Source organism: Tasmannia lanceolata, unplaced genomic scaffold, assembly GCF_043159265.1.
Source record: "Tasmannia lanceolata isolate RefF3 unplaced genomic scaffold, GAP_Taslan_0.1 ptg000006l, whole genome shotgun sequence".
In the NCBI taxonomy this organism is placed as follows: domain Eukaryota; kingdom Viridiplantae; phylum Streptophyta; class Magnoliopsida; order Canellales; family Winteraceae; genus Tasmannia; species Tasmannia lanceolata.
In genome coordinates this window covers 40,165,359-40,186,656 of record NW_027518683.1, presented here as the reverse complement: position 1 = coordinate 40,186,656, position 21,298 = coordinate 40,165,359, and the positions used below count along the sequence as shown (strand labels likewise).

At 38.5% G+C, this 21,298-nt stretch overlaps 1 protein-coding gene across 3 annotated transcripts in view; it reads left to right on the top strand.

Annotated features, from left to right (window-relative positions):
* Positions 1-6,510: 6,510 nt before the first annotated feature.
* The window catches only part of LOC143880293 (putative LRR receptor-like serine/threonine-protein kinase At1g06840), a 133,906-nt gene continuing 119,118 nt past the window's right edge, over positions 6,511-21,298 (top strand). Inside the window, exons 1-3 of one of the 3 annotated variants that reach the window (XM_077383155.1) lie at positions 6,511-6,595; positions 6,711-6,775; positions 7,324-7,487. The gene's annotated coding sequence lies outside the window, so the exon portion shown is untranslated. The remainder of the gene's footprint in view (positions 6,596-6,710; positions 6,776-7,323; positions 7,488-21,298) is intronic. The other 2 variants (XM_077383150.1, XM_077383151.1) reach the window with 2 other exon arrangements.

The window sequence follows — 21,298 nt, the reverse complement described above, 5'->3', positions numbered from 1 at the left end:
ATCCGCAAAATGAGCCTCGAAATGGCTTTCTGCCCAATTGCCAAGCAAGTCCCTAATGTAAAAAATATTTTGGGAATTGTTATCAGCACCACTCTATTTTGATGAGGGCACTCCTAACTTTATTATAAGTACGGTATGACGCACACCATAGGATGATCTGAACCGTCCATTAGATGGGCCACAGCCTAAATAGGCTGTGCCCTAATAATTAATTCCATAGGTTGATCCTAACCCTCCGATCTATCGAGGATTAGGATCAACCCTCTAACATTCAGATCGGAGGGTTAGGATCAAGCTATGGAAATGATTTTTGGGGCACAGCCCCATCTAATGGACGGTTCGGATCATCCTATGGTGCGGGCCATACCGTAGTTTTAATAAAGTGAGAGTGCCCTCATCAAAATACATTAGTGCTGATAACATTTACCAATTTTTTTTCCTATACTAAGCCGATTAACAAATGAAAATGACTTTAACAAATATAAAATTAAAGGAACATTAAATGAACTTGGTTGAAAAGGAATCATGAGGGCACTCTTGTAACTGGCTTTTACAAACCCCTTAAGTTTATCATTCCTCTAATTTTGGGAAATGATACCACCGCCCCCCCCCCCCCCCCCCCCCCCCCCACAACGTTATTGGTTAAGTTTTATAGCCAAAGAAAAACGTTAAAGGGGGTGACTTTAACGTTACCATTGTGGTTTTGCATGCCTAAATCTTGTGAATGTGATCGATCTCCATTTTGCGTAAGACCTGAACCTATACCTGGGTTGGTTGCCCTGTGATGGCCCATATAATGATGAACAAATCCCATCACCAAGGTCATGTTATGGCAATCATGATTTTTTTTTTCATGGAATTTTAGTTTACCAAATTGTTCAGAGAGGGATAACGAGAGTGAAAGAGGGAAAGAATTGAGAGGGCATGGGTTGGAAGATGATGCAAAGTAGAAGAAAAATAAGGAAAAATAAGCCTATTTTGAATAGAGATTTTCTTTTCCTTATTTTTCAGCCAGTTCTCACCCTCTCCTCACTCATTCTCTCAATATTCCATGGAAAAAACTTTCATAACTGCCAAGCACAGCCCAAGTGTTTACGCCATATGTGCATTAGATCGCGGTCGTTTCGTTCATCAAGACAGGCTAATCCTATCACTAGTCCGGGTCATGTGTTTTGCCGTTCACCAATTCAAATTTTAACAAAACTCAAACTTACTTACCCTAATTTGATTCCTTAACGTCACAGTAAGTAGGGATCATTGGGCCCACTTTTTATCATGCAAGTCATAGTCTTCATTATTACTTAAGAAGAAGTCAATATTACACCCAAAATTGTTTTCAAATTCAACCAAACAGTAAGTAGGGATCATTGGGCCCACTTTTTATCATGCAAGTCCTAGTCTTTATTATTACATAGAAGAAGCCAAGATTACACCAAAATTTCTTTTCAAATTCAACCAAACAATAACGGCTGAGAAAGGTTGAGAAAGGTGGCGAATTATCCCCCAATTCAATCTTGGACAAACTTCTTATAAATAGCTCTCATCATTTTAAATTGACAAAAATGGTCTTAAAACTGGAGCAAAAGCTTCAGTACCACTTAGAAAAATGTGATCCACTAAGGCCATGTTTGGATTGCAAGAAAAATATTTCTCGCGGAAAAATTTCAAATATTTTCCTATATGATTTGGGATTTGCTAGGCAATTCCACAAAAAAGCATTTGGCGGCAAATTTTTTGCGGAAGTGAATAGCCACACATGCTCACTTTTTAGCAGAATTTGTACTATTCATTAAATTCATCTCAGGTGAATGTTCCCACAAAAGTGAGCTGCGAAGAATCCTTTACCACAAAAAGGCATTAAATGCACTTGGGCACCTTTCAGTTTAGACTTCCTCTTCAAAGAAACACATTTGTAGCCCTGTGGGCACCATTTGCATTTACTGAGGGAAGTGATATATTTATGATGAGAAATTATATAGTGTAAGGCCTTACAACAATAAGGCCTTTGAGAATAAAAAAGATAAATTTTCTGCTTTCTCTTTTGACATAGGAGTAACAAAAGATCTCGACATTAATTCTTTGCCAAAGTCTCCTTTTTTTGCTTCTGTCTACCAAGATTATTCATATTAAGTCAGAGCACAAAATTCAGATTAGGTCTTAAAATATTTAATTTTTATGTACATTCAAATATCCCATTACCCGTTCTGAGGCCGTTTCAACTCCACACGATGAAAGCTGCGGTCAAGATTAAAAGTTTTCAAACCAAGTCATGTAATCTCTTCTCTCTTTTACTCCACTTTAGCTGAGGAGACGATCTCAGCTTCTTATTTTAGGGCTCCCTTTTCCATCTCCTGTTGGTTCTGAAATTCTTCTTGTGAACACCCCATAGACTCGAGTTGGCTGGCATTGTGGGTTTGCTCCCCATAGACTCGAGTTTGAATCATCCTGGGAGCTTCCGTTAGGATTAGTCCTGCCGTAAATGGCATGGGGATACCTTATATCATAAAAAAAAATAAAAAATATCGTAGATTGCATCAATACCCATGTTCATTTTTCTTAAAGTAATATTCCATTATTTGTTTATTCAAGGTGGCACCTATATATTATATCTTTGATGATTGAGATATATGTTTATTACCGTGGATGGTGTTAAATCTGTTAAATGTTATAATTATGTTTATCTGAATCTTGGAATAGTTGTGCTTCTTTCCTTACTACCCCAATATTGAGCAAGGATACATGGGATATATACATGACATTCCATCTCCCTTTTTTCTCATGTATTTCTTATCCACATTATTTTATGGAATAGGTTTTCGTCTATCACAAAGCTTTCCCCATGCCAGTTTTGTCATTCAAATTCAACAACACAGACCCATTATCTGGCCAGGACGTCGGCGATGCCTCCCAATTCATCTCCTGCGTGTGCTGGCGTGGTCAATCCTCTACCTTAGTTGCCGCCAATTCCACCGGAAACATTAAACTTCTTGAGATGGTTTGATTTCACCGTCCCAACATTTTTTTCAGTCCCAAATGGGGTGTTCACAAGAAGAATTTCAGAACCAAAAGTGTGCTGGCGTGGTCAATCCTCTGCTGAGAACTGCTCTTCGGGAAAAAAAAAAAAACAACAAAAGGAGCCAAGAAGAGCAGAAAAAAGCTTTCGAATCCGCATAATCATTTTTCTGAAGATGAACATGTAATCTTCCCCTCGTTTGATGATCGAGTGAAGGAAACCACCTCGGTCAATGAGGAGACGATTATTCCCTCTCTCATCCTTCCCTTCACCTGTACGGAGAGCAGCCCTTCTATGATATCTTCAGCCATCTTGACTGACCTTTTGGCTGACAATCAACCGCTGGCGATATCAGTCCTTGGAAACCAGACCCCAATAAATGCAATGAATGGTGCCTCTTCTTCTGAGCGGCCATTAAATGCTGATGGGAGTTCTCTAGAAATAGGCATTGGGAATCTGCCCCTTCAGTCTAATGCCTTCTCTCTGCTTGATTCCCGCCCATCTGATAGAGATTTTCAAACTGCAATTTCTGAGTTTAACCCAAACCCTTTGTCGGATCCTCGGCAATCTTGTTTAGACAAAAATAATTCTTGTCCCCCCCCTCCCATTGTCAGTAGCAAATATCCTTCGATCTCTTCCAATTTCGTTCACATTAAAGACCATCCAATCTTGCCAATGCCTGCAAGTCTTCAGACTACTAGCGCCCCCAGGATTGCTTCTGAATCTGATAAGATCCCGAGCTTGCCTAGCTCAGCTCCAAATCATTGGAATAAACTGTTCTCAAATCCTGAACCTGCGTCTGTTCCTAAAAAGCTTGATCTCATTGCCCCTGCTGAAGAGGAGAAAGAGAACTTCAAGCTTATCTTCGATGATGAAGAAACTTTTGAATCAGAAACCAAATGGGCGAACTGCCTGGTTGGATATTTTATCGGAAAAAGACCCTACTTCATCTCTTTTCGAGACTCTCTCTTACGAAGTTGGAAGATCACAGGCTCTTTTCAAATGTATTACCTTGATCATGGCTTCATTATTTTCAAATTCTCTTCTGCAGCTGATTGTTGTAGGATTCTTGAGGAAGCTGGGCATCATTTTGGAGGAAGCCTTTGATCCTTCAAAGGTGGGATCCTGACACATCCTTACAAAAGAAGCAGCTGCCTGAAATCCCCATCTGGGTAAGGCTCCCGGGGCTCCACCTCAAGTTTTGGTCTAAGCACTGCCTGAGTAGAATCGCCAGTTTGATAGGTAAACCCTTATACATGGATACCCCAACAGCCGAAGAAACTCGGCTCAATTATGCCCGATTATGCATTCAAATTAATGCAAAGCAAACTCTTCCTAGTTCTATCACACTCAAAACGTCAACGAGAGAGATTATTCAGCCTATTATTTATGACTTCAAGCCAAAAGCTTGCTCTACTTGCTGGGACTTCAGTCATTGTTCTGATGAATGCCCTGCTTCTGCTTCTGTTTCAATTCCTCCCCAATCCCGGAAAGAATGGAAACCAGTCCCTAAATCCAATGAGGAAGAAATCAGCTATCCTATTATCCCTGAACCTAGTCCCTTGCTTGGGTCAATTTCTCCAAATAGGAATTGCTCTCTTGCCCATTCTGATGAGATTGCTCGATCCAACAGCTTCTCAGCCTTTGCTAATCCAGTAGATTTATTGGATGGAATAGATAATTCCTCAAGTCGTTCTAAAGAAGATTCTGATATGGGCATTGCCTCCTCATCTTTGGGAGGTCCTTGGCAAAAAGTTCTCAAGAAAAAAAATAAAGGAAACACTTTTCCTTTCCTCCATCCCTTGCCAAGCATCTTGTCCCCAAGGAATCCCAACGACCTCCTTCTCAGGATCTCAAAGACATAGATGTTGATCATCTCTTTGGGGTTGGTCTTGGGTCTTTTTGTTAGCTTTGTTGGTTGTTTTGTTCCTTGCTTTGGGCCCGTTTTGTTTTCGTGATTTTGTTGTTCCCCCGTTTTTGCTGGGGGTGTTGTTTCTGTCTTGTTTCTTTTTAGTTTTTCTTTGTGCTGGTTGCTTTGTTGTTAGTCCTCCCCTGTATGCTTGGGGTTGTTCTTGCTTTTCTTGTTGTATCTTTCTCCATTTTTAATATATCTGGTCGGGGTCCGCCTAACCCCAGCTTACCTATCAAAAAAAAAAAAAAAAAAAAAAAAAAAAAAGTGAGCTGCGAAATGGCTTCCCCAAAATTGCCTAGCAAATCCCTTATATAGAGGGAAATGATATATTTATGGTTTATTTAGATGGATATCATTATACAACCACATGAGATCATTTTTTAAACAGATTTTGTCTTATTCATTTAATTCATCTGACTTAGCTGTTCTCTCCTGCAAAAACGAGCCGCAAAATGGCTTTTCGCAAAAATGCCTAGCAAATCCCATATATAGATGGAAATTATATAATTATGGCTTATTTAGATGGATATCATTATAAATTGAAGGTCCCTCTAAATGAAACTTGAACTGATGTGGTTCAAGTTACCTTTTTCATTTGTAATCAAACAACGGAAAGTTTGGAAAAGTTTTTTTTCCAAGCCTTTCAAGAAAACTCTTGCAATCTTAACAGGGCTTGAAGGAGGATTAAATCTTTGGGAGCATGCAACATCCAAAGTAATATGGACTGCATATCCCCAAAAATGTAGGAGGTGATCGTGTCCATTGATCTTCCTTACCTCCAAGAGTTTTATCCATTGTCATTGATTCCCATCGTGATGGGATCGATGATGATGATGAAAAAAAAAGCATTCCTTAGGCCCTATTTGGATTGCAAGAATTTAAACGGAAACAATAAATTTTAGGGATATCATTATAAATAAACGCTACTGATATTTGCATTGCCATATTTTGATAACGAGACAAACTCACCTTGATCATAGGCTGCTGATATTTGCATTGCCATATTTTGATTATATAGTCTTTTTAATAGTGGATTTAATAGGATGTTGAAATTTGTGAATTTGGAAAAACATTTCGTAATACCCGATTGACAAAGCCTACCGTTAAAATAATAATAATAGGGCAGTGATAAATCGATTCCCAAATTACACAAAATAATAATAGGGCAGTGATAAATCGATTCCCAAAAATCAGCTCCAAGGGCGCCCTTATTGTTGGATTTTTGCAAAGTGAAGCTACAAAAAAAAGTGGAATAAGCCAAAAAAAAGAAGTGGAAAGCGTGTTGACTTTGCAAAAATAAACCTATAGGGTTTCCCTTGGACCTGATTTTTGCAAGGGCACCCTTCATTCTATCATTCCTCCTAAAATATTGCTATTTTTTGGAAAACGACAAATATACCCCTACAAAGGTACACATGGCAGTATTAAAGAGGACTATTTGTAAGCGGGAGGACGAGAGCGCGTCCTCTTATAACTGTCATTTCCTCAACCCAGTTGGAAGTTAGAACACACCCAGCGCAAGTTAGCACCGCCCCTCGTAGCAAAAATCTCTTTCTCAGTTCTCACAATATACATGCACAACTACTGGTTATTTTGTCCAATCCTTTGTGTTTCTAGGGTTTCGAGCTCTCCAGAGAAATATCTCATTAAAGTCCTTCATATTTTGATCTGTAGGATTATACTGCAATTCCTTTTGATCTTTTCAAGTCTAAAGCTCTTTATTATCCGATCTGTAAAAATATTCTGTAATTCGGTTGTTGTTGTTGTTTTTTTTTTTTTTTGTAGTTAAGATCTCGAGTGTGTTATTGATTTTTCTTCAGAGGGGATTGAGTTTGCGGATGCTTGATTTCGTAAGTAATTTACAGTTCTGCATCGTTCTATCTGTATACATATGCTGTAATTCATTTGGTTTTTGGAGTTTTGAGCTATCTAGAGTGAGATCTTGGTCATTCTTCTCGAAAGGAGATGGAATATGTTGATACTCGATTTCTGAAGTAGTAAAAAGTTTATCTGATTTGAATCTTTTGAAATTCGCTATAATTCGTTTGACATCCAAGTGGAATGAAATTTGTGATTTTAAGGACGGTTTATGGACTGTTGATTGTGGAATTATGCTGCAACTTATTTCATTTCTAAGGGTTTGAAGATGTCCGGAGAGAAGATTTCTTGATTTCTAGGTTGTGTATGTACTATAGGATTCTGGTTGAAGGTATAAATTATTAAATATTAACTTATATGCTTGGAAATTTGTTTAATTTCTAGGGCTTTCACTTATCCAAAGCATGTTAGCTTGATTATTTGGGGACATAAGGGGAACTTTAGTTTCTGAAGCAATTTATGGCATCAAAGCTTGGGAGGTGTTATTGAATGTGGTGGATTTGTTTTCTTTCAATGGCAGAAGGTGGATTCCATTCTCTACAATAATTTACAGCATTTGGATGTTTTTAAATATGTCTGGAGCCAGGATTTGTATATTTGGAGCAACTCTGTCTTTCTTGTTATGTTGCTCTACCCTACGTGTGGGAGCACAAACGGGACCACCGATTACTTCTCAGTCTGAAGGTGAATTTTCTATGATTTTTGGTTTGAGGTTGTCCTGGATCCATGCCTCACTAAATTGTGAATCATTATAAGCAATTTAACATGTTTTGCTAGGTGCAACTTCCCATGTGTTTTAGTTAGCTTGGTACTGAATGCATATTCCTCCGGATTATAGAATTTTTTCAATTATATTTCCCCTTTCTGGCTTTATTTTCTAACCTTTTGAAATTGTTTATTCCGTTTTGTCTTATTAGATTTTATGTGGTTAGTTTTTGCCTAGTCTTTTTTAACTTATTTTAGGTAAGATTTACATTTGGTTTCTCTGGAGGTATTTACTCTTGTTAAGAGGCATGCTTAGTTCGTGTCAACTTAGGTAGAAATAAACTTATCCTCTGCTACGTTAGGTTTTCCCCGCTTGTGTTCACGATTTAATAGAACAAGTTTAGTTTTTAGTTTTTTGATGACATAGGGTATCCCCACGCCATTTTAGGGCGGGACTAATCCCTATGATTGGTGACTTCGTTGAATGCATATCGACAAAAGTATCATCTCGGATCTGCCTCTCTTGCTATAGTTGTCATGTAAGCTCTTCCTATTGATTATGTCAAATGATTCGCTCATTCCAGGCATTTTGGATAACACATGTCACCCTTTTGATCATCAGATAACGTTCAGGGGCTAATTTCTGACAAAACCAACTCTGAAGGATGGTGACCGCTTTCCAAATCCTTAATTAACTTGAGTGAACCACATACTGTTAGAATTGTCATTGGATCGCCGGAGCAACTCTCGTTTGTTGCTTTAAGTCGAGTGATTGTCACGTCGTCAATCACCTCATGCGAGCTTAGATCTAAATGGCTGAAGCTAATTGCCTCGTGTATGCTTATTTAGCCATGTTCATCCACCATCAGTGTGAGCCACCACTCTAAAGCATATCCGTCCAAACTTATACTAGTAATGCAAATCATTCGGTCATCGTCCGGATTGTACTATCATCAATACATCTCCAATGCTTCTACCCAATTAAGACATTCCCATTCATTAACTCTGTATTCCTCTAATCCTCATAGGCTCAAATCTTCTGGTAACAACCCACTATTCCAATAAGCCTTTTGAACCTACCCTATGATATGAATTGTTGCAAATCTACGGTTCACAAATTATTTTTCTTAGAACCTAGCCTATGATATGAAATATGTCAATTTTGGTTAAGACCGAAATGAAAAATATGAGGATTCGGTTTTTTACAAGATGTCAATGAAATTTTGACTGAATTTCATCAGAATTTCGTCAAAATTTCATCGAAGTTTCTAGGTCGTCGAAGTTTCTAGGTAAACATCCCGATCATATGGGAAAACAGTAAAAATCAACGAATTTGAATCACCCGGAAGCATTTTGGTCCCATAAATCTTCATCTTCCAAGCTTCATCATCTCCCACCTTTGACATCTTCCCGAAATATGGAAGTTCTAGCACCTTCAACATCTTCTTGAAAGCTTCCAAGATGTTGTAAGCCTCTTCCTGAAATAGTTTAACGGTTTTATTTTGTGATTTTTCTTCCATAGCACTCGAGCAGATGATGTTTGTTGGTATTTGACGAAAATACCCTTATATATTAAAAAAAAGGAAAAACAAAGAAACCTGTTTTTTTCTTTTAAATTTTTTCACTTATTTTTTTTAACCTAAAAATATCCTTTTAGTTTTTTAGTAAGCTGTGGGTTTTGCATTTTGGTCGAAAATTCCTTGGAAATGCTATATTTGCCCCCCCCCCCCTTCCTTTACTTTGGACAGCCTCCTCTAGTGTATTTATAACTTCTCTTTTACACTAGAGGGGGTTATCCCAAGTATGAAAAGGATGAATATATCACTTCCCAAATTTCTGCAACCTTTTATGTTTTTTTTTTGAATAATCGCCAATTGTATTGCTAAAAAAGACCGAGATGGTCAAGTTACAAAGGAAGGGGAGCAACAAGACAAAGAAAACAATAAAGATTTTCAAAAAATTTCACGGGGGGAGAGAATCTAATAATGCCAATGCCTCTTTCGGCACTCCTTTTCTTGCAAGTCTATCGGCCACCTCATTAGCCGACCGGTGAAGATGCTTAAACTGAATAGATAACGGTTTCATCCAATCAAACTTTTCATCAAAAACTCTATCACATCTCCACGGGTGATTTTGTGAACCATTAGGCCACTTAATAACATTCAAAGAGTCCCCTTCTGCAATGACATTGTCTACACTATTCACGGCCAAGAGTTTTATGCACTGGTGAGCTGCGCGAACCTCGGCCTCCGAAGAATTCACCACCCCAATGGGGCCCACGAAGGCCTAAACTACATCCCCTTGGTCATTTCTTAACACCCCCCATCCCCAATACCGGCCAGACTCAGATTACCCAAACTCGATCCATCAAAGTTGAACTTTAGGGTGTTGGGAGGTGGCGGTTCCCAATTTTGTGACACATTTTGCTTCAATTCTACACTCCAACAAGCCTCTCTCCATCCTTCCCATAAGTCATAACTAGATACGAAAGTGAATGATCGGAGGGATCTCACCCAAGCAACCGTGAGGGCAATCACTTTGACGAATAACTATGGAGGACCTCTAGAATACCCTTTAAATATTCTCGCATTTCTTTCCTTCCATAGAACCCAAATTGTAGCTAGTAGGGAAACATTCCACAAAAATTTTCCTTTTTTCTTCCATGGGGCAGCCGACCAACCATGGATGAGATCAATAAGATTTTCAGGGGAAACCCAATGAATACCAAGCCGACTTAGAAGCTTGCCCCAAAACTCCCTAGCCACTTTACAATCAAGGAGAAGATGGCTTGTGGTTTCTCCAGCCTCTATGCATAAGGCACAATGGTCAATAATTTACACTTTCCGCTTCCTTAGGAAATCCACTGTTTGAATCCTCTCAAGACAAGCTGCCCAACCAAAAGTGCATACCCAAGGCAGAGCTTGGATTGTCCAAACTTTGGCAATATTTGCAGACACAGGGCATACCACTAGCTGAAGATAGAAAGACTTCACAGAGAAGTCACCTGATGAATTCCAGATCCAAACCCTTTTATCATCCTCATCTTGCTTGATATAAACCTCATTTAACACTTCCATGAGCCTAATAATAAATGCAAGTTCCTTGTGAAAGAAGTTCCTTATGAAAATTGGGTTCCATACCACATTTCCTTCCCTTTTATCCAGAAATTCCTTTACAAATCCCTTCTTGTGCACTGCCATTGCAAATAACTCCGGAAACATATCCTTGAGAGACTGATTCGAAATCCATTTATCAAGCCATTGCAACCTTCTATGTTTGTATTTCAAGAATTATCTGGCAAAGTTTGGAAAGGAAAATATTTCTAAAATTTCCTACTTTTTTACACACTATTTGGATACGCAGATTTTATAATCTAGGATTGTAAAATCCTGGAATTTACAATATAAAACTTGGATTTTAGGGGTCGCTTGGATACATGGTTTTTATAAAACCTGGATGTTATGATCCGGGATTGTAAAATCCTGATGTTAGCTTATAAAATCCTGATAGCCTTGGTTTTAGCTTGTAAAATCCAAGATTTTACAATCTTGGATTATAATATCCATGTATCTAGACAGTCGATAACCTGAACCTACGCTACACAATTTTTATTTAGAGGGACCTTTAATTTATTATGTTATCCCTGTAAATTAACCATAATCATTTATATTATTTCCTTTAAATTGTAAACATAAAAAATTTCGCAAGAAAATATTTTTAGTCAGAAATGTTTTTCGTACTTATTTACACACAAAGATGATGAGGTCCCTATTCAATTTTTTAGGGAAAAATACATATACACCCCCTCTAGTTTCTGACACATTCAACTCTAACCCTGACTTTCAAAACGTGACAAGTACACCCCCTGAGGTTTTCTTAACGTCACAGAGTAGACAACGAGTCGAAATGACCAAAATGCCCTCGTCTTCCCCAACTGAAAATTTCGGTTTTCATACTTACAAACTGAAAATTAGGGTTTGAATCAAACCCCTGTTTATTTATCAACATAAACCCTTGATTTAGGAGTTTTATTTGTCTTCATTCACATCATTATCATGACTTGCACAGAAACCCTAATAATCTAATATTTTAGGGTTTTTTTTATTTTATCAATGTTTTTTTCTTGAAATGTGGGTTTGATGTAGCCATGGTGTGGGGTTTCATTGTCTGTGGTGGAGGCGACGGCGGCAGTTGCCAGAGGTGCCACGGCGGCGGTGAGAAATGGCATAACCCTAATCCCTCTGCAAATGAGGGTATTTCGGTCTTCAAAAGATTAACCATGGTTAGTTTCAGTCTTTCCGTCAAGTTAAACTGCTGGATCGTTGACAGAGGGGGTCTAATTTATACAAATTGAAACCTCAAGGGGTGTACTTGTCACGTTTTGAAAGTCAGGGTTAGAGTTGAATGTGTCAGAAACTAGAGGGGATGTAAATGTAATTTTCCCAATTTTTTACTCAGAGGGAACTTAAATTTATGATAATATCCCTCTAGAAAATAGTACTTGGGCACTGTTTGGGTTGCTGGAAAAATATTTCTGATGGAAAAGAGAGAATTTTCTTAAAAAAAGATTTTCCCGTCGGATATGATTTTCTTGCAATCAAAACAGCCTTGGTTCGCAGGAAATTTCTGAAAATGTTTGGAAAGGAAAAATATATCTAAATTTTCTTATTTACACACAGTGAATTAGCTGGAAAAGTACCAAATACTTAGAAAAAATATTTGCCAGACATGAGTGATAGCGTATCTCACTAGATGTTCACGCTGTTCAACGACTATTGATGAATCTCTTGCTTATGTGATGGTTTCTAATTGTGTCTCTGTGCTTATTCTAGCATTTCTTTAAATTTCATCTTAAAAGTCTATCATTTGGACATGTTTCCATACGTTTCCATAATTTTATAGGGTTTCGACCCAAATTTCCACCAAAACCAAAATATTTCCATTTCCATGAGGACCAAAACCGGAACAGAAATTTAAAACCTTGCTCAGAATTAGGGTGGTGTGGCAGGCTGCTCTGGTTGTCCAGCTGCATGCGGTATCCGAGAGGGGAGATACAGGTAGAGGGAGTGGAAGGAGGGATGATCTAGATAAGATTTACATTTGGTTTCTCTGGAGGTATTTACTCTCGTTAAAAGGTATGCTTAGTTCGTGTCAACTTAGGTAGAAATAAACTTATCCTCTGCTACGTTAGGTTCTCTCCGCTTGTGTTCACGATTTAATAGAACAAGTTTAGTTTTTAGTTTTTTGATGACATAGGGTATCCCCACGCCATTTTAGGGCGGGACTAATCCCTATGATTGGTGACTTCGTTGAATGCATATCAACTGAAGTATCATCTCGGATCTGCCTCTCTTGCTATAGTTGTCATGTAAGCTCTTCCCGTTGATTATGTCGAATGATTCGTTCATTCCAAGTATTTTGGATAACACATGTCACCCTTTTGATCACCAGATAACGTTCAGGGGCTAATTTCTGACAAAACCAACTCTGAAGGATGGTGATCGCTTTCCAAATCCTTAATTAACTTGAGTGAGCCACATACTGCTAGAATTGTCATTGGATCACCAGAGCGACTCTCATTTGTAGCTTTAAGTCGAGTGATTGGCACATCGTCAATCACCTCATACGAGCCTAGATCTAAATGGCTGAAGTTAATTGCCTCGTGTATGCTTGTTTAGCCATGTTCATCCACCATCAGTGTGAGCCACCACTCTAAAGCATATCCGTCCAAACTTATGCTAGTAATGCAAATCATCCGGTCATCGTCCAGATTGTACTATCATCAATACATCTCCAATGCTTCTACCCAATTAAGACATTCCCATTCATTAACTCCATAGAATCCTTGTATTCCTCTAATCCTCATAGGCTCAAATCTTCTGGTCACAACCCACTATTCTAATAAGCCTTTTGAACCTAGCCTATGATATGAATTGTTGCAAATCTGCGGTTCGCAAACTATTTTTCTTAGAACTATGGTTTAAAATTTCATCCGAAATATGTCAGTTTTGGTTAAGACCGAAATGAAAAATATAAGGATTCGGTTTTTTACAAGATGTCAATGAAATTTTGACAGAATTTCATCGGAATTTCATCGAAATGTCATCGAAATGTCATCGAAGTTTCTAGCTCATCGAAGTTTCTAGGTAAACATCCCAATCATATGGGAAAACAGTAAAAACCAACAAATTTGAATCACCCGGAAGCATTTTGGTCCCAAAAATCTTCATCTTTCAAGTTTCATCATCCCCCACCTTCAACATCTTCCCGAAATATGGAAGTTCTAGCACCTTCAACATCTTCCTGAAAGCTTCCAAGACATTGTAAGCCTCTTCCTGAAATAGTTTTATGGTTTTATTGTGTGCTTTTTCTTCCATAGCACTTGAGTAGATGATGTTTGTTGGTATTTGACGAAAATACCCTTATATATTAAAAAAAGGAAAAACAAAGAAACCTGTTTTTTTTTTTTTTTAATTTTGTTACTTATTTTGTTTAAGCTAAAAATATCCTTTTAGTTTTTCGTAAGCTGGGTTTTGATTTTGGTCGAAAATTCCTTGGCAATGATATATCCCCTCGCCTTTTACTTTGGACAGCCTCCTCTAGTGTATTTATAACTTCTCTTTTACACTAGAGGGGGTTGTCCCAAGTATAAAAAGGATGAATGTATCAGTTCCCAAATTTCAGGAACCTTTTATGTTTTTTTTTTAATAATCACGAATTGAATTGCTAAAAAAGACCGAGATGGTCAAGTTACAAAGGAAGGGGAGCAACAAGACAAAGAAAACAATAAAGATTTTCAAAATATTTCACTGGGGGAGAGAATCGAATAATGCCAATGCCTCTTTCGGCACTCCTTTTCTTGTAAGTCTATCGGCCACCTCATTAGCCGACCGATATAAACCCTGGACTACATAGATTTTATAATCTAGGATTGTAAAATCCTGGAATTTACAATCTAAAACTTGGATTTTAGGGGGTGCTTGGATACATGGTTTACATAAAACCTGGATTTTATGATCTAGGATTGTAAAATCCTGATGTTAGCTTATAAAATCCTGGTAGCCCTGGTTTTAGCTTGTAAAATCCAAGATTTTACAATCTTCGATTATAAAATCCCTGTATCCAAACAGCCGACAACCTGAACTTACACTACACAATTTTTATTTAGAGGGCCCTTTAATTTATTATGTTATCCCTGTAAATTAACCATACTCATTTATATTATTTCCTTTAAATTGTAAACATAAAAAATCTCCGCAAGAAAATATTTTTAGTCATAAATGTTTTTCGTACTTATTTACACACAAAGATGATGATGTCCCTATTCAATTTTTTAGGGAAAAATACATATACCTCCCTCTAGTTTCTGACACATTCAACTGTAACCCTGACTTTCAAAACGTGACAAATACACCCCCTGAGGTTTTTTAATTTGAAAGAGTAGACGGCGAGGCGAAAATGACCAAAATGCCCTCGTCTTCCCCAATTAAAATTAGGGTTTTCATACTTTAAAACTGAAAAATTAGGGTTTGATTCAAACCCTTTTTTATTTATCAACATAAACCCTCAATTTAAGAGTTTTATTTGTCCTCGTTCACATCATTATCATGATTTGCATAGAAACCCTAATATTTTAGGGCTTTTTTTGTTTTTATCAATGTTTTTTCTTGAAATGTGGATTTGATGTAGCCATGGGGTGGGGTTTCGTTGTCTGTGGTGGAGGTGACGGCGGTGGCCAAAGATGGCGACAACGGCGGTGGGCTAAGGTGGCGGTTGCCGGAGGTGCGACGACGGCGGCGGGAAATGGCATAACGCCAATCCCTCTGCAAATGAGGGTATTTCTGTCTTCAAAATATTAACCATGGTTAGTTTCAGTCTTTCAGTCAGGTTAAACTGATAGACCGTTGACGGAGGAGGGGCTCTAACTTATACAAATTGAAACCTCAACGGGTGTACTTGTCACGTTTTGAAAGTCAGGGTTAGAGTTGAATGTGTCAGAAACTAGAGGGGGTGTAAATGTAATTTTCCCAATTTTTTACTTAGAGGGAACTTCAATTTATGATAATATCCCTCTAGAAAATAATACTTGGGCACTGTTTGGGTTGCAAGAAAAATATTTCTTATGGAAAAGAGAGAAATTTTTCTTAAAAAAAGATTTTCCCGTCAGATATGATTTTCTTGCAATCCAAACAGCCTTGGTTCGCAGGAAATTTCTGAAAATGTTTGGAAAGGAAAAATATATCTAAATTTTCTTATTTACATCATAGTGGATGAGCTAGAAAAGTGCCAAATACTTAGAAAAAATATTTCCCAGACATGAGTGATAGCGTATCTCACTTGATGTTCACGCTGTTAAACAACTATTGATGAATCTCTTGCTTATGTGATGGTTTCTAATTGTGTCTCTGTGCTTATTCTAGCATTTTTTGAAGTTTCATCTTAAAATTCTATCATTTGGACATGTTTCCATACGTTTCCGTAATTTTATAGGATTTCGACCCAAATTTCCACCAAAACCAAAATATTTTCATTTCCTTTAGGCCCAAAACTGAAACAGAAATTTAAAACCTTGCTCAGAACTAGGATGGGGTGGCAGGCTGCTCTTGTTGTCCAGCTGCATGCGGTATCCGAGAGGGGAGATACATGTAGAGGGAGTGGAAGGAGGGATGATCTAAGCCAAAGAAGAGAAATAAATAAAGTAGAAGTAAAGAAAGTGAATGAGGGAGGACTGATCCTCCCTTAAATAGGAGAGAGAGAGAGAGCAATGGTTGCCAACTAAGCTTTGTAGTACGAACTCAATTTTATTCAATCATATCATCATTGCCAACGCTTTAAGCCTTTACAATTTATACATTCATTTTTTTTTCAATCACATCATCTTAGCTGAGGACATATGCCTTTACAATTTATAGATACTTCAAACCCCCTGAAATTCAATATTAGGGAAGGATTAGAACTCCTCAATTCACCCAAATCAAGTTTTAAACCCCAATTTCTACGCTATGGGAGCCGGTTTTTTCCCATCTTTGCGCATGACTCGTAACCACTCACGATCAGGTTAAGTTAAATCAAACGGAAAATGACTGTACAGAAAGTAAAAGTAAAGTATAGGGGTTTATATCGTAAGTTCAGGGGGCAATTTGTGCGTCCGAGATCCTATGATGTCACAACCTCGTACTTTACTGTGCAGAAAGCTGTAAATTGTAGAAAGTAAAGAGTAAGTCAGAGGGATTTACGCCACAAGGTATCGGCCGTGGCGGAACGACTCTTGTGACATCTCAACCTCGTACCTTACTTGTACAGAAAGTTGTAAAGTGCTGGAATTAGTAAAAAGCATATAGAGGGGCTTGACACCACAAATGATGAAACCCACCCTATAAGTTTCGTAAATACACAACAGAGAGTAAATATAGTTAATCTGATTGATATCGTAAGTTGCTTTGCGGCAGAGCCTGATTTCGCAACTTACGACACAGATTAACTCGAAATTAAGTTGAAATGGGCAGATAAAGGGGCTTGAAATCATGGATGATGAAACCCACCGTATCCGTTTTGTAAATACACAACAGAAAGTAGATATAGTTAATCTGATTGATATCGTAAGTTGCTTGCGGCAGAGCCTGATGTTGCAACTTACTCACGACACAGATTAACTCGAATTAAGTGGAAAGGGGGAGATAAAAGGGATTGACATCACGGATGATGAAACCCATTGTATCTGTTTTGTAAATACACAATAGAAAGTAAATATAATTAATCTAATTGATATCGTAAGTTGCTTGCGGCAGAGCCTGATTTTGCAACTTACTCACGACGCAGATTAACTTAAATTAAGTGGAAAGGGGCAGATAAAGGGGCTTGACATCCCGGATGATGAAACCCACCATATCGGTTTTGTAAATACACAACAGAAAAGTAAATTGATTACATTATTTACTAGGGTTTATCGTTACTGTTTGGAGAGTTGGGCAGCGTAACCACGCTTGTTTAGAGGGGGGCTTTTGAGGCTGCAGAGAAATCGGCTGCGTAATGGTGCTGTATAGTCGATTCTCCTCCAAGTTTTACTGAGATTTCGGCAGAACAACGACGCTATTATGGAGGAGTAGCTCGTAGTTCTGCGAAATTCGACAGAACAACGGTGTAAAAAAGAAAAAGACGCTCTGAATCTTCAGAAATTCGGCAGAGTGCCGACGTCTGAAAAGAGCTACTTAGTGTTTCTCTACTTTCTCTCTTCTAAAGCAAGCTGTAAACCCAAGGGTTCCCATGGGTTAATCATTCATCTTATCTTCTTGTTTTGATGCTAGCAAACCAAATTGATTAGGATTTATGGACTGATGTGTTGCTTTGATGTGTTGCGTTGTATACAGGAATTTCATGTCATAATCGTCATTACACAACTCTTCACAACACATGACTTGTGGATCAAGGATCAAAGGAACCAAGAGCTTGCACCTACATTAAAGTCATCCTCATTTGAAGATGCTCAAGTAAAGTAGCTCAACATGAAGATCCCACAAGTTCCTAAGCAAGTGTCAAGAAAGAGCTTGGAGTTGAACATGCCATGGTGACACCTCAACATGCAGTGAAGATTGGAGGATGTCACAAGAGCCAAGACAAGGTCAAGATGTTCACCCAAGCCGAAGAAGTCCAAGAAAGTGCAAAGGAGCTAAGACATTCCAAGAAGACTCAAGGTTCTTATTTTTAGAATGTATTTGGAGTCCTTTTGATTTTATGTTTAAATGCACTTTCAAAAGGTTTTCAAATGGTTTTTATACTTAACATTTTACATCCTTGAAAACCATCAACACACCCAAAAATGTGTTTGAAAACCTTGGACTTAAGCCCAAAAACCATAGCCCAAAAGCCCCTGGATTTTAAAGTTAAAATGGAATTTCACTCAAGGTCGGTCGATCGGGCTAGGCCGGGGGACCGCGGGATGGAACCTGAAAATCCAGGCCATCTCGAATTTTATCGGGCCGGTCGATCGGGTCAAGCCGGTCGACTGCGGATGCGCTTCTGTTTCAAACATAACAATCCAATTTGGTCTAGGGCGAGCGACCGCCGTGGGTCGGTCGAACGGGATAGGTTTTTGAGCCAAATTTTTTGAGCAAACAGTAAGCCCTCGTTGGGCGACGGTAAGAAATTTGGAAATAGAATAGGGCGCCCGATAGGGGCGGGCGACCGCTGTAGCCCGGTTAACCGCCGCGGTTGAGCAAACTAGCCGTTAGGGCATTTTTTGCTTGACTTTTTCAAGCCATTAATTTACAATTTTACCCCAAACGGTCATATTTTCAAATACACTATATATACATCATCAAAACCTATCTCTACATGCTTTTGAACATTTGAGAAAGATCAAATCCCATTTTTCTTTGAGCTTCAAGTTTTATTTCAAAAGTAAAAACCTCTTTGAACATGTATTTCCACATTCTTTCAAGAGGCACTCCATAAGGCTTTTCTTTTGCTTATTTCTTGGGAGTGATTGTGAGCTCAAACTTTGTAATCAGCCTATTAAGAGGCATTGAGAGTTTTTTTTTATTTGTTCTTCATGTGAGGGTCTCCTCTTCGGCCCGTAACGAAAGGTGAAGACAAGGGTCTCCGATTCGGCCCATGAAGAAAGGTGAATCATGTGCAAGGGTTTGATTTCCTTGTCAAGGCTTCGTGCGAGGGGCTTTGCTTTGGCCCTTGAGAATGAAAAAGCAAGGGTTTGTTCCCTTTGGAGATGAAGGAGTCGGGTGTATGGCCTCGTCATTTTAGTGGAGATCCCAATGAGGTAAATTTGAAAGAGTGGAGTAGGTCAAGTTGTGACCGAACCATTATAAATCGTGTGCCTTGTGGATGTTTGTTCTTTTCTCTCTCTCTCTCTCTCTCTCTCTCTCTCTCTCTCTCTCTCTCGCACGTGTGGTGATTGGTAATCTCTAACCTTACTTATGTTTATGCTTTAATTGAACAAGGGTTAGTGAATGCACTTAAGTTAAATCTCTAAACCCTAAATTACATTATAATATCTATTTGAACAAGGGTTAGCTAAATGTGCTTGATTAGAAAGTCTAAACCCTAGATTTTATTAATATAATATTTGAACAAGGGTTAGACTAATCAGTGCTTAATTAGAAGATTAATTTTTAATCTCCCTTAATTAAGCCTAAAATTTTTAATTGACCAATTCGCCCCCCTTTTGGATTGTCACACCTGTATTTCACAAGCTGTCTGATTTTCTGCAGGAGTTTGGGGCTTGAAAGAGGGAGAAATACACCGAAAGAAGGTGTATTTACCTGAGGGAATGGAGAGAGAAGAGGGATTTTAAACACTTACCCACTCCCCTATTTATAGGGGAGGGGGGTTTTAAAAAACTGGTTCGAACCCAAATTTGTTTCAGACGAATTTGGGAGTGACATCACTCCCATAAAGTGGAGTGATATCACACTCCCCCCCCCTTATTTTTTCTTTTACCTGTTTTGTTCCGTCGTGTTTTCGTCTTTTATCGGTACATTCGGTCGTCCATATCTCTTCCGATTGAATTCCGATCCACACGCGGTAAGGTTCGTTGGATTTCTTGTGTTCAGGGCTTTCTAATGAATCAGAAATTGGGTGTTTTCGGGAAGCCGGGTGTCTTCTAGGTGCCAAAAGAGAGTTTCAGACCCATATTTAACCTACTGATTGAAAATGCCGCGTGCAGATGGGCTTACCGACGAATGCCGTAAATGGTAGGTGCTGAGTGGATAGTCTTCTGGTTCGACAAAAAAGACGTTTGGTGTGTTAAACCGGCTTTTTGGTGGCGGTGGTTTCCATCTCTTACCGATAACTACAATCGTCAATATCTCTTGCGATTGGACTCCGATTCACACGTGGTTAGGTCCGTTGGATTCCTTCTGTAAAGGGCATTCTAATAAACCAGAAATTGGGTGCTTTCGGGAGACAGGGTAGGGTGTCTTTAAGGTGCCTAAAAGAGAGTTTCAGGCCCTAAGTTAACCTACAGATTGAATTGCTATGCGCAGACGGGTTTACTGGTTTGTGCGGAAAAAGGCGGGTGTTGTGTGTAAACAGGCTTGTCGGTAGTTTTCAAAATGGGCTTCAGAAATCGTTTGGCACCCTAAAGATAGGTTGAGAGAAACACAACTGGTGCTCTGGAACTCGTCATAAGGTTCTTCCTCACGTCACCTATCACTAATACTTCCTTGATAAAATTGGGTGCCTACATACGCCTATTAAGACTTTTATCGACTTAAAATACATTTTTCATGGACTTCTTAAAGCTAAATTCTTATTGCTTGAAGGGCTCATATTTTTCTACCAATAGTAACAAGACAAGTTTCAAATGACTTAGTCAATTCCTCATGACTGAAGGACTCCTATTACGTGGACACTATCTAATCATATTACAAATAAACCAGGACTCTTCAAACCCATCATGTAAACTAACCCACTTTAAGTCCCAACAAGCCTCCCCCCCCCCACCCTCTTTTTTTTTTTTTTTGGTAAAGTGTTTGGCATCCTTATGAATGGACTATGGTATCATGGGGGACAGCTTGTCCCCCACATTACTATATGTTTTTGAAATATCAATTGGAATAAATCGTTACTTTTTTTAAAAAAGACTATGGTTTACCCAATAAAATGTGGCTATCTTCATGAGAAGAACGCCATATATTTACTTCATCTTTGTAGTCCTTTCTAATCTAGACTTGGAATGGACGCAACAAGTTCACTCTCTCTTTGCACCATTTATCTAGTGTTAAGAGATAGGGTAGGCAGTTTAAGTAGCTTTATATTGGTCTATATTGCTACTT